Source organism: Micromys minutus (genome assembly GCF_963924665.1).
Source record: "Micromys minutus genome assembly, chromosome: 31".
Classification (NCBI taxonomy): Eukaryota; Metazoa; Chordata; class Mammalia; order Rodentia; family Muridae; genus Micromys; species Micromys minutus.
The window spans coordinates 28158691-28178690 of record NC_137966.1 but is presented as its reverse complement, the minus strand read 5'-3'; positions in this window follow the sequence as shown (position 1 = coordinate 28178690).

Genomic DNA, 20000 nt, shown 5'->3' with positions numbered 1-20000 from the left:
CTTAACCCCATAACACTAACCCTAACCTTAAGCCTAACATAACCACATAACCCTAACCCTAACCATCACCCTAAGCCTAACCCTAACCCTAACCCTAACCCTAACCCTAACCATAAACCTAACCCTAACCCCTAACCCCTAACACTAACCCTAACCCTAACCCCTAACCCTAACCCTAACCTTAACCCTAACCTTACCCTAACCCTAACCCTAACCCTAACCCTAACCCTAACCCTAACCCTAACCTTAACCCTAACCCTAACCTTAACCCTAACTTAAATCCTAACCCCTAACTTTTACCCTAACCCTAAACCTAAACCTAACCCTAAACCTAACCCTAACCCTAAACCTAACCCTAACCGTAACCCTAACCCTAACCCTAACCCTAATCCTAACCCTAACCCTAACCCTAACCCTAACCCTAAACCAAACTCTGACACTAATCCTAACACTAACCCTATTTCTAATTCTAACCCTGACACTAATCCTAAACTTAAACCTAACCCCCTAATAATAACCCTAACCATAACACTAAACCTAACCCCTAACCCTAACCCTAACCATAACCCTAAACTAACCCTAACCCTAACCCTAACCCTAATCCTAACCCAAACCCTAACACTAACCCCCTAACTTTTACCCTAACCCTAACCCTAACCCTAACCCTTACCATAACCCTAACCCTAACCATAACCCCAACCCTAACCCTAACCCTAACCGTAACCATAACACTAAACTCTAAATCCTAAACCTAATCCACCCTAAACCTTAAACAATCCTAAACCATAAACCTTAAAACCTAAACCCTAAATCTAACAATAAACCTAAACCTAACCCTAAATCTAACCCTAACCCTATATCTAACCCTAAACCTAACCCTGACCCTAACCCTAACCCTAATCCTAACACTAACCATAACCCTAACCCTAACACTAACCCTAACCTTAACCCTAACCCTAACCCTAACCCTAACCTGTCTCTAACCCTAACCCTAACCCTAACCGTAACCATAATACTAAACTCTAAACCCTAAACCTAATCCACCCTAAACCTTAAACAATCCTAAACCATAAACCTTAAACCCTAAACCCTAAATCTAACAATAAACCTAAACCTAACCCTAAATATAACCCTAACCCTAACCCTAAGCCTAAACCTAAACCTGACCCTAACCCTAACCCTAATCCTAACACTAATCATAACCCTAACCCTATCCCTAACCCTAACCCTTACCCTAACACTAACACTAACCTTAACCCTAACCCTAACCTTAACCCTCACCCTAACCCTCACCTTAACCCTAAACCTAACCCTAACACTAACCCTAACACCCTAAATCCTAAACCCTAAACCCCGAAAAACTCTAAACACTAATTCCAAAAGCACCCTAAACCCTAAACTATAAACACTAAACGCTAAAAAACCCTAAACACTAAACCCTAAACACTAAACCCTAAACAAGCCTAAACCCTAAAACCATTAACACTATACCCTAAACAACCCTTAACCCTTAACCCTAAACATTATAGCCTAAACCCTAAAACACTATACAACCTTAAACCCTAAACCTTAAAATATCCTAAATCATAAATCCTGAACAACCCTAAACACTAAATTATAAACAACCCTAAAAAACCCTAAACAACTCTAAACGCTAAAACCTAAACAACCCTAACCATTAAACAATCTTAAACGCTAAATTCTATACCCTAAACCTAAACCACACTAAAACTTAAACAATCCTAAAGACTAAACCTTAAACCATAAGCCCTAAATTTTAAAGCATAAATCTAAGAATAACCATAACCCTAACCCTAACCCTAAACCTAAACTTAACCCTAACCCCAACCCTAACCTTAACCCCATAACCCTAACCCTAACCTTAAGCCTAACATAACCCCATAACCCTAACTCTAACCCTAACTCTAACCCTAACTCTAACCCTAACCCTAACCCTAACCTAAACCTAGCCCAAACCCTAACCCTAACACTAACCCTAACCCCTAACCCTAACCCTAACCCTAACCCTAACCCTAACCCTAACCTAACCCTAACCCTAACCCTAACCCTAACCCAAACCCTAACACTAACCCTCTAACTTTTACCATAACCCTAAACCTAACCCTAACCCTAACCCTTACCATAACCCTAAACCTAACCCTAAACCCATCCCTAACCCTAACCCTAACTGTAACCATAACACTAAACTCTAAACCCTAAACCTAATCTACCCTAAACCTTAAACAATCCTAAACCATAAACCTTAGACCCTAAATCCTAAATCTAACAATAAACCTAAACCTAACCCTAAATCTAACCCTAACCCTATCCCTAACCCTAAACCTAACCCTGACCCTAAACCTAACCCTAATCCTAACACTAACCATAACTCTAACCCTAACATTAACCCTAACCTTAACCCTAACCCTAACCCTAACCCTAACCCTAACCCAAACCCTAACCCTAACTCTAACCCTAACCCTAACACGAACCGTAACCATAATACTAAACTCTAAACCCTAAACCTAATCTACCCTAAACCTTAAACAATCCTATACCTTAAACCTTAAACGCTAAACTCTAAATCTAACAATAAACCTAAACCTAACCCTAAATCTGACCCTAACCCTAGCCCTAACCCTAAACCTAAACCTGACCCTAACCCTTACCCTAATAATAACACTAATCATAACCCAAACACTAACCCTAACCCTAACCCTAAACCTAACCCTAAACCTCACACTATCCCTATTCCTAACACTAAACCCTAAACTTTAAATCTAACCCTAACACTAACCCTACCCTTAACCCTAACCCTAACCATATCCCTAAACCTAACCCTGACCCTAATCCTAACACTAACCCTATTTCTAATTCTAACCCGAACACTAATCCTGAACTAAAACCTAACCCCCTAATAATAACCCTAACCTAACCCTAACCCTAACCCTAACCCTAACACTAACCCCTAACCCCTAACACTAACCCTAACCCTAACCCCTAACCCCTAACCCTAACCCTAACCCTAACCCTAAACTTAACCCTAACCCTCACCCTAACCCTAACCCTATCCCTAACCCTAACCCTTACCCTAACACTAACACTAACCTTAACCCTAACCCTAACCTTAACCCTCACCCTAACCCTCACCTTAACCCTAAACCTAACCCTAACACTAACACTAACACCCTAAATCCTAAACACTAAACCCCGAAAAACCCTAAACACTAATTCCAAAAGCGCCCTAAACCCTAAACTGTAAACACTAAACGCTAAAAAACCCTCAACCCTAAACCCTAAACACTAAACACTAAACAAGCCTAAACCCTAAAACCATTAACACTATACCCTAAACAACCCTAAACCCTTAACCCTAAACAATATACCCTAAACCCTAAAACACTATACAACCTTAAACCCTAAACCTTAAAATATCCTAAATCATAAATCCTGAACAACCCTAAACACTAAATCATAAACAACCCTAAAAAACCCTAAACAACTCTAAACGCTAAAACCTAAACAACCCTAAACATTAAAGAATCTTAAACGCTAAACCCTATACCCTAAACCTAAACCACCCTAAAACTTAAACAATCCTAAACCCTAAACCTTAAACCATAAACCCTAAAATTTAAACCTTAAATCTAAGAATAACCATAACCCTAACCCTAACCCTAAACCTAAACCAAACCCTAACCACAACCCTAACCTTAACCCCATAACCCTAACCCTAACCTTAAGCCTAACATAACCCCATAACCCTAACTCTAACCCTAACTATAACCCTAATGCTAACCCTAACCCTAACCCTAACCCTAACCCCTTAACCTTAAGCCCAAAATCCTAAACCCTGAACAACCATAAATCCTAAACCCTGAACAACCCTAAATCATAAACCCTGAATAACCCTAAACACTAACCTCTAAACAACCCTAAACAACCCTAATCACTAAACCATAAACAACCCTAAACACTAAATCCTAAACAACCCTATTCCCTAAACCTTAAACACTAAACCCTAAATAACTCTAAACCATAAACCATTAACACTATACCCTAAAGAACACTAAACACTAAACCCAAAACAACCCTAAAACCTAAACCTTAAACACTAAACCTTAAACAACCCTAAACCCTAAACACTAAACCCAAAACAACCCTAAACTTTTAACCCTAAAAACTATACCCTAAACAACCCTAAACCTTAAACAATCCTAAACTCTAAACCCTAAACCCTTAACCTAAACCACCCTAAATCTTAAACAATCCTAAACCCTAAACCTTAAACCCTAAACACTAAACCCTAAACCCTAAACCTAACAATAACCATAACACTAAACCTAACCCCTAACCCTTACCCTAACTCTAACCCTAACCCTAATCCTAACCCTAACCCTAACCCTAACACTAACCCTAACCCTAACCCTAACCCTAAACCTAAACCTAATCCTAACCCTAACCTTAACCCTAATCCTAACCCTAACCCTAACCCTAACCGTAACCATAACACTAAACTCTAAACCCTAAACCTAATCCACCCTAAACCTTAAACAATCCTAAACCATAAACCTTAGACCCTAAATCCTAAATCTAACAATAAACCTAAACCTAACCCTAAATCTTACCCTAACCCTAACCCTAACCCTAAACCCTCCCTGACCCTAAACCTCACCCTAACCCTAACCCTAACCCTAAACCTAACCCTGACCCTAATCCTAACACTAACACTATTTCTAATTCTAACCCTAACACTAATCCTAAACTTAAACCTAACCCCCTAATAATAACCTTAACCCTAACACTAACCCTAACCCCTAACCCTAACCCTAACCCTAACCCTAACCTAACCCTAACCCTAACCCTAATCCTAACCCTAACACTAACCATTAACCCTTACCCTAACCCTAACCCTCACCCTAACCATTACCCTAACCCTAACCCTAACCCTAACCCTAAACCTAACCCTAACACTAACCGTAACCATAACACTAAACTCTAAACCCTAAACCTAATCCACCCTAAAACTTAAACAATCCTAAACCATAAACCTAAACCCTAAACCCTAAATCTAACAATAAACCTAAACCTGACCCTAAATCTAACCCTAACCCTAACCCTAACCATAAACCTAACCCTGACCCTAACACTAACCCTAATCCTAACACTAACCATAACCCTAACCCTAACCCTAACCCTAACCTTAACCCTAACCCTAACCCTAACCCTAACCCTAACCCTAACCCTAACCCTAACCCCTTAACCTTTATCCCTAAATCCTAAACACTGAACAACCATAAATCCTAAACCCTGAACAACCCTAAATCATAAACCCTGAATAACCCTAAACACTAACCTCTAAACTACACTAAATAACCCTAATCACTAAACCATAAACAACCCTAAACACTAAACCCTAAACAACCCTATACCCTAAACCTTAAACACTAAACCCTAAATAACCCTAAACCCTAAACCATTAGCACTATACCCTAAACAACACTAAACACTAAACCCAAAACAACCCTAAAACCTAAACCTTAAACACTAAACCTTAAACAACCCTAAACCCTAAACACTAAACCCTAAACAACCCTAAACATTTAACCCTAAACACTATACCCTAAACAACACTAAACCTTAAACAATCCTAAACTCTAAACCCTAAACCCTTAACCTAAACCACCCTAAATCTTAAACAATCCTAAACCCTAAACCTTAAACCCTAAACACTAAACCCTAAACCCTAAACCTAACAATAACCATAACCCTAACCCTAACCCCTAACACTTACCCTAACCCTAACCCTAACCCTAATCCTAACCCTAACCCTAACCCTAACCCTAACCCTAACCCTAACCCTAACCCTAAACCTAATCCTAACCCTAACCTTAACCCTAATCCTAACCCTAACCCTAACCCTAACCCTAACCGTAACCATAACACTAAACTCTAAACCCTAAACCTAATCCACCCTAAACCTTAAACAATCCTAAACCATAAACGTTAGACCCTAAATCCTAAATCTAACAATAAACCTAAACCTAAACCTAAATCTAACCCTAACCCTAACCCTAACCCTAAACCCTCCCTGACCCTAACCCTAACCCTAACCCTAACCCTAAACCTAACCCTGACCCTAATCCTAACACTAACCCTATTTCTAATTCTAACCCTAACACTAATCCTAAACTTAAACCTAACCCCCTAATAATAACCCTAACCCTTTCACTAACCCTAACCCCTAACCCTAACCCTAACCCTAACCCTAACCCTAACCCTAACCTAACCCTAACCCTAACCCTAACCCTAACCCTAAACCTAAACTAACCCTAACCCTAACCCTAACCCTAACACAAACCCTAACACTAACCCCCTAACTTTTACCATAACCCTAACCCTAAACCTAAACCTAACCCTTACCATAACCCTAACCCTAACCCTAACCCCATCTTTAACCCTAACCCTAACCGTAACCATAACACTAAACTCTAAACCCTAAACCTAATCCACCCTTAAACTTAAACAATCCTAAACCATAAACCTTAAACCCTAAACCCTAAATCTAACAATAAACCTAAACCTAACCCTAAATCTAACCCTAACCCTAACCCTAACCCTAAACATAAACATGACCCTAACCCTAATCCTAATCCTAACACTAATCATAACCCAAACACTAACCCTAACCCTAACCCTAAACCTAACCCTAAACCTCACCCTATCCCTAATCTTAACAATTAACCCTAAACCTTAATTCTAACCCTAACCCTAACCTACCCTTAACCCTAACCCTAACCATATTTCTAAACCTTATCCTGACCCTAATCCTAACACTAACCCTATTTCTAATTCTAACCCTAACACTAATCCTAAACTAAAACCTAACCCCCTAATAATAACCCTAAAACTAAACCTAACCCTAACCCTAACCCTAATCCTAACCCTAACACTAACCCCTAACCCCTAACACTAACCCTAACCCAAAACCCTAACCCTAACCCTAACCCTAACCTTAACATTAACCCTAACCTTAACCCTAACCCTAACCCTATCCCTAACCCTTACCCTTATTCTAACACTAACACAAACCTTAACCCTAACCCTAACCTTAACCCTCACCCTAACCCTCACCTTAACCCTAAACCTAACCCTAACACTAACCCTAACACCCTAAATCCTAAACCCTAAACCCCGAAAAATCCTAAACACTAATTCCAAAAGCACCCTAAACCCTAAACTATAAACACTAAACGCTAAAAAACCCTATACCCTAAACCCTAAACACTAATCCCTAAACAAGCCTAAACCCTAAAACCATTAACACTATACCCTAAACAACCCTAAACCCTTAACCCTAAACATTATACCCTAAACCCTAAAACACTATACAACCTTAAACCCTAAACCTTAAAATATCCTAAATCATAAATAATGAACAACCCTAAACACTAAATTATAAACAACCCTAAAAAACCCTAAACAACTCTAAACGCTAAAACCTAAACAACCCTAACCATTAAACAATCTTAAACGCTAAATTTTGTACCCTAAACCTAAACCACCCTAAAACTTAAACAATCCTAAACCCTAAACCTTAAACCATAAACCCTAAATTTTAAACCATAAATCTAAGAATAACCATAACCCTAACCCTAATCCTAAACCTAAACCTAACCCTAACCTCAACCCTAACCTTAACCCCATAACCCTAACCCTAACCTTAAGCCTAACATAACCCCATAACCCTAACTCTAACCCTAACTCTAACCCTAATGCTAACCCTAACCCTAACCCTAACCCCTTAACCTTAATCCCTAAATCCTCAACCCTGAACAACCATAAATCCTAAACCCTGAACAACCCTAAATCATAAACCCTGAATAACCCTAAACACTAACCTCTAAACAACCCTAAACAACCCTAATCACTAAACCATAAACAACCCTAAACACTAAACCCTAAACAACCCTATACCTTAAACCTTAAACACTAAACCCTAAATAAACCTAAACCCTAAACCATTAACACTATACCCTAAACAACACTAAACACTAAATCCAAAACAACCCTAAAACCTAAACCTTAAACACTAAACCTTAAACAAACCTAAACCCTAAACACTAAACCCTAAACAACCCTAAACTTTTAACCCTAAACACTATACCCTAAACAACCCTAAACCTTAAACAATCCTAAACTCTAAACCCTAAACCCTTAACCTAAACCACCCTAAATCTTAAACAATCCTAAACCCTAAACCTTAAACCCTAAACACTAAACCCTAAACCATAAACCTAACAATAACCATAACCCTAACCCTAACCCCTAACCCTTACCCTAACCCTAACCCTACCCTAATCCTAACCCTAACCCTAACCCTAACCCTAACCCTAACCCTAACCCTAACCCTAAACCTAACCCTAACCTTAACCCTAATCCTAACCCTAACCCTAACCCTAACCGTAACCCTAAACCTAAACCTAATCCTAACCCTAACCCTAACCCTAACCCTAACCCTAACCCTAACCCTAACCCTAAACCTAATCCTAACCCTAACCTTAACCCTAATCCTAACCCTAACCCTAACCCTAACCGTAACCATAACACTAAACTCTAAACCCTAAACCTAATCCACCCTAAACGTTAAACAATCCTAAACCATAAATCTTAGACCCTAAATCCTAAATCTAACAATAAACCTAAACCTAACCCTAAATCTAACACTAACCCTAACCCTAACCCTAAACCCTCCCTGACCCTAACCCTAACCCTAACCCTAAACCTAACCCTGACCCTAATTTTAACACTAACCCTATTTCTAATTCTAAGCCTAACACTAATCCTAAACTTAAACCTAACCCCCTAATAATAACCCTAACCCTTTCAATAACCCTAACACCTAACCCTAACCCTAACCCTAACCCTAACCCTAACACTAACCCCTAACCCCTAACACTAAACCTAACCCTAACCCCTAACCCTAACCCTAACCCTAACCCTAACCCTAACACTAAACCTAACCCTAACCTTATCCCTAACCCTAACCCTTACCCTAACACTAACACTAACCTTAACCCTAACCCTAACCTTAACCCTCACCCTAACCCTCACCTTAACCCTAAACCTAACCCTAACACTAACCCTAACACCCAAAATCCTAAACCCTAAACCCCGAAAAACCCTAAACACTAATTCCAAAAGCACCCTAAACCCTAAACTATAAACACTAAACGCTAAAAAACCCTAAACCCTAAACACTAAACCCTAAACAAGCCTAAACCCTAAAACCATTAACACTATACCCTAAACAACCCTAAACCCTTAACACTAAACATTATACCCTAAACCCAAAACACTATACAACCTTAAACCCTAAACCTTAAAATATCCTAAATCATAAATCCTGAACAACCCTAAACACTAAATTATAAACAACCCTAAAAAACCCTAAACAACTCTAAACGCTAAAACCTAAACAACCCTAATCATTAAACAATCTTAAACGCTAAATTCTATACCCTAAACCTAAACCACCCTAAAACTTAAACAATCCTAAACCCTAAACCTTAAACCATAAGCCCTAAATTTTAAACCATAAATCTAAGAATAACCATAACCCTAACCATAACCCTAAACCGAAACCTAACCCTAACCTTAACCCTAACCTTAACCCCATAACCCTAACCCTAACCTTAAGCCTAACATAACCCCATAACCCTAACTCTAACCCTAACTCTAACCCTAACTCTAACCCTAATGCTAACCCTAACCCTAACCCTAACCCTAACCCTAACCCCTTAACCTTAATCCCTAAATTCTAAACCCTGAACAACCATAAATCCTAAACCCTGAACAACCCTAAATCATAAACCCTGAATAACCCTAAACACTAACCTCTAAACAACCCTAAACAACCCTAATCACTAAACCATTAACAACCCTAAACACTAAACCCTAAACAACCCTATACACTAAACCTTAAACACTAAACCCTAAATAACCCTAAACCCTAAACCATTAACACTATACCCTAAAGAACACTAAACACTCAACCCCAAACAACCCTAAAACCTAAACCTTAAACACTAAACCTTAAACAACCCTAAACCCTAAACACTAAACCCTAAAAAACCCTAAACTTTTAACCCTAAACTCTATACCCTAAACAACCCTAAACCTTAAACAATCCTAAACTCTAAACGCTAAACCCTTAACCTAAACCACCCTAAATCTTAAACAATCCTAAACCCTAAACCTTAAACCCTAAACACTAAACCTTAAACCCTAAACCTAACAATAACCATAACCCTAACCCTAACCCCTAACCCTTACCCTAACCCTAACCCTAACCCTAATCCTAACCCTAACCCTAACCCTAACCCTAACCCTAACCCTAACCCTAACCCTAAACCTAATCCTAACCCTAACCTTAACCCTAATCCTAACCCTAACCCTAACCCTAAACCTAACTGTAACCATAACACTAAACTCTAAAGCCTAAAGCTAATCCACCCTAAACCTTAAAAAATCCTAAACCATAAACCTTAGACCCTAAATCCTAAATCTAACAATAAACCTAAACCTAACCCTAAATCTAACCCTAACCCTAACCCTAACCCTAAACCCTCCCTGACTTTAAACCTAACCCTAACCCTAACCCTAAACCTAACCCTGACCCTAATCCTAAGACTAACCCTATTTCTAATTCTTACCCTAACACTAATCCTAAACTTAAACCTAACCCCCTAATAATAACCCTAACCCTAACACTAACCCTAACCCCTAACCCTAACCCTAACCCTAACCCTAACCCTAACCCTAACCTAACCCTAACCCTAACCCTAACCCTAACCCAAACCCTAACACTAACCCCCTAACTTTTACCATAACCCTAACCCTAACCCTAACCCTAACCCTTACCATAACCCTAACCCTAACCCTAACACCATCCCTAACCCTAACCCTAACCGTAAACATAACACTAAACTCTAAACCCTAAACCTAATCCACCCTAAACCTTAAACAATCCTAAACCATAAACCTTAAACCCTAAACCCTAAATCTAACAATAAACCTAAACCTAACCCTAAATCTAACCCTAACCCTATCCCTAACCCTAAACCTAACCCTGACCCTAAACCTAACCCTAATCCTAACACTAACCATAACTCTAACCCTAACATTAACCCTAACCTTAACCCTAACCCTAACCCTAACCCTAACCCTAACCCTAACTCTATCCCTAACCCTAACACTAACCGTAACCATAATACTAAACTCTAAACCCTAAACTTAATCTACCCTAAACCTTAAACAATCCTAAACCATAAACCTTAAACCCTAAACCCTAAATCTAACAATAAACCTAAACCTAACCCTAAATCTGACCCTAACCCTAACCCTAACCCTAAACCTAAACCTGACCCTAACCCTAATCCTAATAATAACACTAATCATAACCCAAACACTAACCCTAACCCTAACCCTAAACCTAACCCTAAACCTCACACTATCCCTAATCCTAACACTAAACCCTAAACTTTAAATCTAACCCTAACCCTAACTCTACCCTTAACACTAACCCTAACCATATCCCTAAACCTAACCCTGACTCTAATCCTAACACTAACCCTCTTTCTAATTCTAACCCTAACACTAATCCTGAACTGAAACCTAACCCCCTAATAATAACCTTAACACTAAACCTAACCCTAACCCTAACCCTAACCCTAACCCTAACCCTAACACTAACCCCTAACCCCTAACACTAACGCTAACCCTAACCCCTAACCCTAACCCTAACCCTAACCGTAAACTTAACCCTAACCCTAACCCTAACCCTAACCCTATCCCTAACCCTAACCCTTACCCTAACACTAACACTAACCTTAACCCTAACCCTAACCTTAACCCTCACCCTAACCCTCACCTTAACCCTAAACCTAACCCTAACACTAACACTAACACCCTAAATCCTAAACCCTAAACCCCGAAAAACCCTAAACACTAATTCCAAAAGCACCCTAAACGCTAAAAAACCCTAAACCCTAAACCCTAAACACTAAACACTAAACAAGCCTAAACCCTAAAACCATTAACACTATACCCTAAACAACCCTAAACCCTTAACCCTAAACAATATACCCTAAACCCTAAAACACTATACAACCTTAAACCCTAAACCTTAAAATATCCTAAATCATAAATCCTGAACAACCCTAAACACTAAATCATAAACAACCCTAAAAAACCCTAAACAACTCTAAACGCTAAAACCTAAACAACGCTAAACATTAAAGAATCTTAAACGCTAAACCCTATACCCTAAACCTAAACCACCCTAAAACTTAAACAATCCTAAACCCTAAACCTTAAACCATAAACCCTAAAATTTAAACCTTAAATCTAAGAATAACCATAACCCTAACCCTAACCCTAAACCTAAACCTAACCCTAACCCCAACCCTAACCTTAACCCCAAAACCCTAACCCTAACCTTAAGCCTAACATAACCCCATAACCCTAACTCTAACCCTAACTATAACCCTAATGCTAACCCTAACCCTAACCCTAACCCTAACCCTAACCCTAACCCCTTAACCTTAATCCCTAAATCCTAAACCCTGAACAACCATAAATCCTAAACCCTGAACAACCCTAAATCATAAACCCTGAATAACCCTAAACACTAACCTCTAAGCAACCCTAAACAACCCTAATCACTAAACCATAAACAACCCTAAACACTAAATCCTAAACAACCCTATACCCTAAACCTTAAACACTAAACCCTAAATAACTCTAAACCATAAACCATTAACACTATACCCTAAACAACACTAAACACTAAACTCAAAACAACCCTAAAACCTAAACCTTAAACACTAAACCTTAAACAACCCTAAACCCTAAACACTAAACCCAAAACAACACTAAACTTTTAACCCTAAACACTATACCCTAAACAACACTAAACCTTAAACAATCCTAAACTCTAAACCCTAAACCCTTAACCTAAACCACCCTAAATCTTAAACAATCCTAAACCCTAAACCTTAAACCCTAAACACTAAACCCTAAACCCTAAACCTAACAATAACCATAACCCTAACCCTAACCCCTAACCCTTACCCTAACCCTAACCCTAACCCTAATCCTAACCCTAACCCTAACCCTAACCCTAACCCTAACCCTAACCCTAACCCTAACCCTAACCCTAACCCTAAACCTAAACCTAATCCTAACCCTAACCTTAACCCTAATCCTAACCCTAACCCTAACCCTAACCCTAACCGTAACCATAACACTAAACTCTAAACCCTAAACCTAATCCACCCTAAACCTTAAACAATCCTAAACCATAAACCTTAGACCCTAAATCCTAAATCTAACAATAAACCTAAACCTAACCCTAAATCTTACCCTAACCCTAACCCTAACCCTAAACCCTCCATGACCCTAACCCTCACCCTAACCCTAACCCTAACCCTAAACCTAACCCTGACCCTAATCCTAACACTAACCCTATTTCTAATTCTAACCCTAAAACTAATCCTAAACTTTAACCTAACCCCCTAATAATAACCCTAACCCTAACACTAACCCTAACCCCTAACCCTAACCCTAACCCTAACCTAACCCTAACCCTAACCCTAATCCTAACCCTAACACTAACCCCTAACCCTTACCCTAACCCTAACCCTAACCCTCATCCTAACCATTACCCTAACCCTAACACTAACCCTAACCCTAACCCTAACCCTAACCCTAACACTAACCGTAACCATAACACTAAACTCTAAACCCTAAACCTAATCCACCCTAAACCTTAAACAATCCTAAACCATAAACCTTAAACCCTAAACCCTAAATCTAACAATAAACCTAAACCTGACCCTAAATCTAACCCTAACCCTAACCCTAACCCTAAACCTAACCCTGACCCTAACACTAACCCTAATCCTAACACTAACCATAACCCTAACCCTAACCCTAACCCTAACCTTAACCCTAACCCTAACCCTAACCCTAACCCTAACCCTAACCCCTTAACCTTAATCCCTAAATCCTAAACCCTGAACAACCATAAATCCTAAACCCTGAACAACCCTAAATCATAAACCCTGAATAACCCTAAACACTAACCTCTAAACTACCCTAAATAACCCTAATCACTAAACCATAAACAACCCTAAACACTAAACCCTAAACAACCCTATACCCTAAACCTTAAACACTAAACCCTAAATAATCCTAAACCCTAAACCATTAGCACTATACCCTAAACAACACTAAACACTAAACCCAAAACAACCCTAAAACCTAAACCTTAAACACTAAACCTTAAACAACCCTAAACCCTAAACACTAAACCCTAAACAACCCTAAACTTTTAACCCTAAACACTATACCCTAAACAACACTAAACCTTAAACAATCCTAAACTCTAAACCCTAATCCCTTAACCTAAACCACCCTAAATCTTAAACAATCCTAAACCCTAAACCTTAAACCCTAAACACTAAACCCTAAACCCTAAACCTAACAATAACCATAACCCTAACCCTAACCCCTAACCCTTACCCTAACCCAAACCCTAACCCTAATCCTAACCCTAACCCTAACCCTAACCCTAACCCTAACCCTAACCCTAAACCTAATCCTAACCCTAACCTTAACCCTAATCCTAACCCTAACCCTAACCCTAACCGTAACCATAACACTAAACTCTAAACCCTAAACCTAATCCACCCTAAACCTTAAACAATCCTAAACCATAAACCTTAGACCCTAAATCCTAAATCTAACAATAAACCTAAACCTAAACCTAAATCTAACCCTAACCCTAACCCTAACCCTAAACCCTCCCTGACCCTAACCCTAACCCTAACCCTAACCCTAAACCTAACCCTGACCCTAATCCTAACACTAACCCTATTTCTAATTCTAACCCTAACACTAATCCTAAACTTAAACCTAACCCCCTAATAATAACCCTAACCCTTTCACTAACCCTAACCCCTAACCCTAACCCTAACCCTAACCCTAACCCTAACCTAACCCTAACCCTAACCCTAACCCTAACCCTAACCCTAACCTAACCCTAACCCTAACCCTAACCCTAACACAAACCCTAACACTAACCCCCTAACTTTTACCCTAACACTAACCCTAACCCTAAACCTAACCCTTACCATAACCCTAACCCTAACCCTAACCCCATCCCTAACCCTAACCCTAACCGTAACCATAATACTAAACTCTAAACCCTAAACCTAATCCACCCTTTAACTTAAACAATCCTAAACCATAAACCTTAAACCCTAAACCCTAAATCTAACAATAAACCTAAACCTAACCCTAAATCTAACCCTAACCCTAACCCTAACCCTAAACATAAAACTGACCCTAACCCTAATCCTAATCCTAACACTAATCATAACCCAAACACTAACCCTAAGCCTAACCCTAAACCTAACCCTAAACCTCACCCTATTCCTAATCTTAACACTAAACCCTAAACCTTAATTCTAACCCTAAACCTAACCCTACCCTTAACCCTAACCCTAACCATATTTCTAAACCTTATCCTGACCCTAATCCTAACACTAACCCTATTTCTAATTCTAACCCTAACACTAATCCTAAACTAAAACCTAACCCCCTAATAATAACCCTAACACTAAACCTACCCTAACCCTAACCCTAATCCTAACCCTAACACTAACCCCTAACACCTAACACTAACCCTAAACCAAACCCCTAACCCTAACCCTAACCCTAACCCTAACCTTAACCCTAACTCTAACCATAACCCTAACACTATCCCTAACCCTAACCCTTACCCTAACACTAACACTAACCTTAACCCTAACCCTAACCTTAACCCTCACCCTAACCCTCACCTTAACCCTAAACCTAACCCTAACACTAACCCTAACACCCTAAATCCTAAACCCTAAACCCCGAAAAACCCTAAACACTAATTCCAAAAGCACCCTAAACCCTAAACTATAAACACTAAACGCTAAAAAACCCTAAACCCTAAACCCTAAACACTAAACCCTAAACAAGCCTAAACCATAAAACCATTAACACTATAACCTAAACAACCCTAAACCCTTAACCCTAAACATTATACCCTAAACCCTAAAACACTATACAACCTTAAACCCTAAACCTTAAAATATCCTAAATCATAAATAATGAACAACCCTAAACACTAAATTATAAACAACCCTAAAAAACCCTAAACAACTCTAAACGCTAAAACCTAAACAACCCTAACCATTAAACAATCTTAAACGCTAAATTTTGAACCCTAAACCTAAACCACCCTAAAACTTAAACAATCCTAAACCCTAAACCTTAAACCATAAACCCTAAATTTTAAACCATAAATCTAAGAATAACCATAACCCTAACCCTAACCCTAAACCTAAACCTAACCCTAACCCCAACCCTAACCTTAACCCCATAACCCTAACCCTAACCTTAAGCCTAACATAACCCCATAACCGTAACTCTAACCCTAACTCTAACCCTAATGCTAACCCTAACCCTAACCCTAACCCTAAACCTAATCCTAACCTAACATTAACCCTAATCCTAACCCTAACCCTAACCCTAACCGTAACCATAACACTAAATTCTAAACCCTAAACCTAATCCACCCTAAACCTAATCCACCCTAAACGTTAAACAATCCTAAACCATAAACTTTAGACCCTAAATCCTAAATCTAACAATAAACATAAACCTAACCCTAAATCTAACACTAACCCTAACCCTAACCCTAAACCCTCCCTGACCCTAACCCTAACCCTAACCCTAAACCTAACCCTGACCCTAATCCTAACACTAACCCTATTTCTAATTCTAAGCCTAACACTAATCCTAAACTTAAACCTAACCCCCTAATAATAACCCTAACCCTTTCACTAACCCTAACCCCTAACCCTAACCCTAACCCTAACCTAACCCTAACCTAACCCTATCCCTAACCCTAACCCTAACCCTAACCCTAACCTAACCCTAACCCTAACCCTAACCCTAACACAAACCCTAACACTAACCCCCTAACTTTTACCCTAACCCTAACCCTAACCCTAAACCTAACCCTTACCATAACCCTAACCCTAACCCTAACCCTCTCCCTAACCCTAACCCTAACCGTAACCATAACACTAAACTCTAAACCCTAAACCTAATCCACCCTAAACCTTAAACAATCCTCAACCATAAACCTTAAACCCTAAACACTAAACCCTAAACCCTAAACCTAACAATAACCATAACCCTAACCCTAACCCCTAACCCTTACCCTAACCCTAACCCTAACCCTAATCCTAACCCTAACCCTAACCCTAACCCTAACCCTAACCTTAACCTTAAACCTAACCCTGACCCTAACCCTAACCCTAATCCTAACACTAACCATAACCCTAACCCTAACACTAACCCTAACCTTAACCCTAACCCTAACCCTAACCCTAACCCTAACTCTAACCCTAACCCTAACCCTAACCATAACCATAATACTAAACTCTAAACCCTAAACCTAATCCACCCTTAAACTTAAACAATCCTAAACCATAAACCTTAAACCCTAAACCCTAAATCTAACAATAAACCTAAACCTAACCCTAAACCTAACCCTAACTCTAACCCTAACCCTGAACATAAACCTGACCCAAACCCTAATCCTAATCCTAACACTAATCATAACCCAAACACTAACCCTAACCCTAACCCTAAACCTAACCCTAAACCTCACACTATCCCTAATCCTAACACTAAACCCTAAACTTTAATTCTAACCATAACACTAACCCTACCCTTAACCCTAAACCTAACCATATTTCTAAACCTAACCCTGACCCTAATCCTAACACTAACCCTATTTCTAATTCAAACCCTAACACTAATCCTAAACTAAAACCTAACCCCCTAATAATAACCCTAACACTAAACCTAACCCTAACCCTAACACTAACCCCTAACCCCTAACACTAACCCTAACCCAAACCCCTAACCCTAACCCTAACCCTAACCCTAACCTTAACCCTAACCCTAACCCTAACCCTAACCCTATCCCTAACCCTAACCCTTATTCTAACACTAACACTAACCTTAACCCTAACCCTAACCTTAACCCTCACCCTAACCCTCACCTTAACCCTAAACCTAACCCTAAAACTAACCCTAACACCCTAAATCCTAAACCCTAAACCCTGAAAAACCCTAAACACTAATTCCAAAAGCACCCTAAACCCTAAACTATAAACACTAAACGCTAAAAAACCCTAAACCCTAAACCCTAAACACTAAAACCTAAACAAGCCTAAACCCTAAAACCATTAACACTATACCCTAAACAACCCTAAACCTTAAACAATCCTAAACTCTAAACCCTAAACCCTTAACCTAAACCACCCTAAATCTTAAACAATCCTAAACCCTAAACCTTAAACCCTAAACACTAAACCCTAAACCCTAAACCTAACAATAATCATAACCCTAACCCTAACCCCTAACCCTTACCCTAAACCTAACCCTGACCCTAATCCTAACACTAACCCTATTTCTATTTCTAACCCTAACACTAATCCTAAACTTAACCCTAATCCCCTAATAATAACCCTAACACTAACACTAACCCTAATCCTAACCCTAACCCTAACCCTAACCCTAACCCTAACCTGAACCTAACCCTAACCCTAACCCAAACACTAACCCCTAACCCTTACCCTAACCCTAACCCTAACCCTAACCCTAACCATTACCCTAACCCTAACCCTAACCCTAACCCTAACCCTAACCCTAACACTAACCATAACCATAACACTAAACTCTAAACCCTAAACCTAATCCACCCTAAACCTTAAACAATCCTAAACCATAAACCTTAAACCCTAAACCCTAAATCTAACAATAAACCTAAACCTGACCCTAAATCTAACCCTAACCCTAACCCTAACCCTAAACCTAACCCTGACCCTAACCCTAACCATAATCCTAACACTAACCATAACCCTAACCCTAACCCTAACCCTAACCTTAACCCTAACCCTAAAACTAACGCTAACCCTAACCCTAACCCTAACCCTAACCCTAACCCTAAACCTAACCCTAACCCCTTAACATTAATCCCTAAATCCTAAACCCTGAACAACCATACATCCTAAATCCTGAACAACCCTAAATCATAAACCCTGAACAACCCTAAACACTAACCTCTAAACAACCCTAAACAACCCTAATCACTAAACCATAAACAACCCTAAACACTAAACCCTAAACAACCCTATACCCTAAAACTTAAACACTAAACCCTAAATAACCCTAAACCCTAAACCATTAACACTATACCCTAAACAACACTAAACACTAAACCCAAAACAACCCTAAAACCTAAACCTTAAACACTAAACCTTAAACAACCCTAAACCCTAAACACTAAACCCTAAACAACCCTAAACTTTTAACCCTAAACACTATACCCTAAACAACCCTAAACCTTAAACAATCCTAAACTCTAAACCCTAAACCCTTAACCTAAACCACCCTAAATCTTAAACAATCCTAAACCCTAAACCTTAAACCCTAAACACTAAACCCTAAACCCTAAACCTAACAATAACCATAACCCTAACCCTAACCCCTAAACTTTACCCTAACCCTAACCCTAACCCTAATCCTAACCCTAACCCTAACCCTAACCCTAACCCTAACCCTAACCCTAACCCTAAACCTAATCCTAACCCTTACCCTAACACTAACTTTAACCCTAACCCTAATCCTAACACTAAACCATAAACCCTAAACCTAACCCTAACCCTAAAACTAAACTTTAAATCCTAAACCTAATCTACTCTCAACCTTAAACAATCCTAAACCCTAAACCCTGAACCCTAAACCTAACCCTAACCCTAACACTAACACTAACCATAACCCTAACACTAAATTGTAAACCCTAAATTTAATTTATGATAAAC